We start from the raw sequence: 4,893 nt of genomic DNA on the forward strand, positions 1-4,893 counted from the left end.
TAGCTTGGGTTCAGCTTTTATGCCAACTGGGAGGAAAGGTTCCCAAGGAAGAGCAACCGCACGCCCAGGTACTTAGAGGAGTTGACGTCAGGGCCCTTCTGTTGGACAGTAAGATGGCCAGCATGATGAGGGCAGAGGCTGAGCAGTAGGTGGAAGAGATGATCTATCCTTGGAGACCGGGTAAGGATGCTTGGACGTGATGTGATGGGCATCCATGATGCTATCTCCAGGAGGACTGGCAGACCTAACTCTACTCCCAGAAGGAGAGGAGCCAGAGGGGCTGGCCACAGTGATCCAGACAGCAAGAGAGAGGACCGTCTTCCTTGTATCCATGATAAACTAGGCTTGAAGAGGTTCACTGAATTTTTAGCTTCCGAAAAGGAAATGTCTATTATTAATAGGAAGGGAAACATCATTATATTACTTGATGGAATTGATTTTGTCTCGTTTATGTTATCTATCTGTCTCTTACAACCAAGGAAACATACTGAAACCCAACTGATCTCTTTCCTTTCCCAGAATGTCTCTGCAGAGAGACCTTATTTGCAAGTCATCCAGGACTCAGCTTTTCTGGAGCAAACCGTGGACAGGGAGACCCTTCTCCTGCACTGGGGAACCCCTCTTCCCGATCCTCAACCCTCCTGACTCACAAAAGTCGCTGCCAGCTGCGCTGGGGAGGGAGCAAGGGCGGGAGTGTAGGTAATACCGTCAGAGAGCCAGACAACTGCAGGGGCTGCAGGGGCTGCAGGGCGGGGCTGAGGAGTCGCTTCCACCCAGAGGCTGGTGGAGCAAGAGGTGCCCGCTCTGCCCCATTGCTTTCCATGAGCAGCAATTCCTTGGCTGGACCATACTTGTGTAGGCCATTTTCTAGCATGTCCCCCTACTAGAATCCCCCCTCCTGTTCTAGATCTCTCCAGGAAAGGTGAGTTGCTAAGTCCTACAGTGTCCTGTCTTACTGTACACTTTAAGGGTCTTTTGAGCAACAATAGCGAGTCAGCTTTACTCCCGCTTCAGCACTCACTGTAAAGCTCCAACCAAGACAGTCTTCTCGTTGTTCAGTTGCTAAGTCGTGTCCGGCTCTTTGCGACCCCGTGGACTGCAGCACACCAGGCTTCCCTGTCCCTCACTATCCCCTGGAGCTTGCTCAAACTCATGTCCATTGAGTCGGTGATGCCATCCAACCATCTCATCCTCTGTCATCCCCTTCTCCTGCCTTCTATCTTTCCCCACATCAGAGTCTTTTCCAATGAGTCAGCTCTTCCCATTAGGCGACTGAAGTACTGGAGCTTCAGTTTCAGCCTCAGTCCATCCAATGAATATTACGGGGTAACTTCCTTTAGGATTGACTGGTTTGATCTCCTTGCAGCCCAAGGGACTCTCAGAAGTCTCCTCCAGCACAACAGTTGTATGGGTGGCAATCTGGAACTTGCTCACAGCTCCACAGTAAGTCCCCTATTTTTGTTCCAAGAGCATATTCCTGAGTCCAACAAAGTTAGCCTAGGTACCCAGCTAACACAATGGACTATATAGTACTGTACTGTAATAGGTTTAGAATACTTTTCACACAAATAATACCTAGAAAATAAACAAATACAAAAATAAAGAAAACATATTTAATCTTATAGTACAGAACCTTGAGAAGTAGAGCAGCTGGCATGTGGAGGCTGGCACGCATGTTCATATCTTAGAAAGTTTGCAACCTGAAGGTATGTGTGTAGGGGACCTTACTGCATTTGCTTAGCAAACATGCTGTCTTTATTCTGATTTTAAGTTTATTGGTGCAGCACATAGAAATAATGTGGTATGACAGCCCACAACTTTCAAGCTTGTCCTTGATACCACCCCTGAGCCCTTTGCAGTTACAGACTCATATTAAAAGTCCTACACCCTTATCTATACTTTCACACCAAGGACAAGTGGCTTGCATGCAGAAAAAATAAAGTGAATAAATTGGTCGATTAATTATCTACCTTCCCTATGGAGCTGGCTACTTCCTTTCGGCCAGCACCTGCCGAAAAGGTTTTCTGGAACCCACTTCTCCCCAAACACCCGGCTCAGATCAGACCTTCCAACTTCTGGGGCCTCTCTTTGAAAATAGGAGCTTTCCTGAATCTCTGACGCCCTCTAGTGGCTATCTCAGGCTGAATTCTTGCCTAAACTCGGCAGTCCTTCCGTCTCCTACTAACATTAAAACGAGCCCTGAATTTAAAAACGAAAAAAGAAAAACCACATATCCTTTTCTTCTGATTCTCTGAAAGTGCAAAAAAAGCAAATTTAGGGATATCTACTTTCTGAAACCATGAAGGTTCATCTGGCCTCTTACCAACCCAACCCTTGGTTTGGGTTTTAAAGCTTTGATAGCATTTTGCACTGCTCTGTACCCCAAATGACTTTCCATTTGCCCCAAATACATACTTTAATTTGGTCTTTAATTTGCTTCAGAGAACCCCTGAGTGTCTTCTCCTCAAAAACAACACCAGCAACACACGGGAGGGGCCCAACTGTGTCCTTTAAGTGGAGGAGGGTAGACTTCCCCGCCAAGGTGCCCCTACAAAGCCTCTGCGTGAGTCCAGCTGCCAGGGGCATCACAGAGAGCCTTGTCAGGACCAGAGATGCTGCTGTCTCTTTTGACTTTGGTAGGTAGGTGAAACCGGGGTGTGGTTTGAAATTGGCTACGTTGGTCACTTTTATGAATTGATTTTTACAAACCCATGAGAAGTGTTCCTAATATAAATTGCCTACATTATTCTTGTATCACCTTCATCTGACCCCTGGGAGTGCTGAAGAAAAGCCCATCACACTTACCTGGCCTCCAGCCTGAAGCAGGCAATTAGGCCACGGGCTAGGAGGAGACTGAAGGAGGAGAAGACAGTGCATTTGATGACACTGCTATTTCTTTGGCTGAAAGGGAATAATGAATCTTTGCTGTGCTTGTTCTGTGTACTGACCATTAAATATCTCATCTAGTGGGGCAGGTATGACCATCTCCATTTTACAGATAAGGACATCGAAACACAGACTTAAATAATTTTCCCAAGATCACACTATGTTAGAGGCAAGGTTGCAATTCAACTCCACTTCTGCCTCTAAACCCCACTCTTTATTCTACCCTGCCTCTTATCTTACTTAGCTGAGGGTTTCAGGTCTTTGACTCAGTCTTTGTGAATGGTATCTCTGGAGTTGAGCGATGTGAACCTTACATGTCTGTCCAGAGCGGCTCAAACTTTGATTGCCTTGAAACCCTCCCATGACCCAGATTCTAAGCCCGGCCTGAGGACTAGAATCTTGATACTCAAAGCGTGGCCCCTGAAACCACAGCATCAGCAATACGTGGGAGCTTTTTAGAAATGTAAGTTGGCAGGCCCCACCCCAGACCCAGTGAATCACAAACTTCACGGTTTGAGGCTAAAAATGTATACCCAGAGCTTCTCAACACTGAGGTGCACTCAGATCATCTGGGGGTCTTGTTAAGTGCAGTTTCGGCCTCTCCAACCAGCTCCCAAAGGATGCCAATGCCGGGAGCCACCTTTGGAATAACATACCCCTAAATCAGTACTTCTCAAACTTAAGGCCGCATTCAAATCACCCGGAGGGCTTAATAAAACAGACTGATAGCACCCCATCCCCCAAAATTCTGATTTAGAGGGTCTGGGATGGGGCCCGAGAATTTTCTAACAAGTTCCCAGGTGACGCTGGTAAAAGGATCCTACTTTGAGAACCACTGCCCTAGCCTACAAGAACTTCCTTCAGTTAGACAATTAACCTCATGCTTTCTGGCTCTGCATTTGCATGAATCCATGCTTAGTCCTTGAATCCTGGCTTCTTAGGGTTGAAAATAACTTCAGAGACCAGAGGTAAAGCCAGGATGCAGCAGCTAGACTTACTCTATTCAATGCTGTTTACTCTGTATCCCGCTGGCTCTGCAGCTCCATAAATTTTCCAGCATCCAGCAATTGCAGTGGTTTTGGTGAGCTCTGCATCTCAGGCCAGTTTTGTAAGCACTTGAATCTCTAGCAGACACATATGTCATTGGCACAATCTGTGAAAACGCAGGCGCCTCCTACCTCACAGCTCTTCGAAAAGAGGGCTTTGGAAAAAACCAACAGCCGCGCTGGCAGCTGTGGTGGAGAGAAAATGCAGCAGCCAGCAGGCAAACCCAGACAAGATAACTCAGCCTGGCCCTGGAGCAGAGTAACAAACCAGGCCTCTGACAGCTACTGCATTCACATTCTGCTGGGCAACCCTGAAAAGGTTGTTTAATCTCTCTGTTCCAGAGAAGATGCTTTTCCTTAAGATAAATAGTACTTCTTATTCAAGGAAATGCATATAAGGGAGGGTCTCAGATATGGACTTATATCAGTTTCTGTTACGTGACAAATCAGCCATTTGTTAAAGCTCATGATATTTGAGAAGAAAGTAGTCCTCTATATTTCCTTTTCCTTAATCAATTTTTATTGGAGTGTAGTTACTCTACGACGTTGTGTTAACTCCTACTGCACTGCAAAGCGCATATACGGGTATCCCCTCCCTCTTGCATTTCTCTCCCATCTGGCACCCCACAGTGCATTTAGTAGAGGTCCCTGTGCTATAGAGTATGTTCCCTTCAGTTATCCTGTATATTTTCTTGAAGCCGAGGCTTGGAACTGGCATGCCATCCCTTTCACCATATTCTAGTGGTCAAAGTCAGACCCAAGACCAGCCCACTGCTTGATGGGAGGAGCTGCAACATCACGCGGTAAAGATAGAGAGGAGGGGGTCACTTGGAGCCACTTTGAATCGACCACAGAGTTTTCTCAGTTTGGGAGGCACTGAGACAGAGATACCTAGGGTCATGGTTTACTTGGTTACTTGAGAAGTGAAGGAAGTGCTAGTGGGAGCGCAGGGGACTGAGAC

This window comes from Muntiacus reevesi, chromosome 2, assembly GCF_963930625.1.
Source record: "Muntiacus reevesi chromosome 2, mMunRee1.1, whole genome shotgun sequence".
In the NCBI taxonomy this organism is placed as follows: Eukaryota; Metazoa; Chordata; class Mammalia; order Artiodactyla; family Cervidae; genus Muntiacus; species Muntiacus reevesi.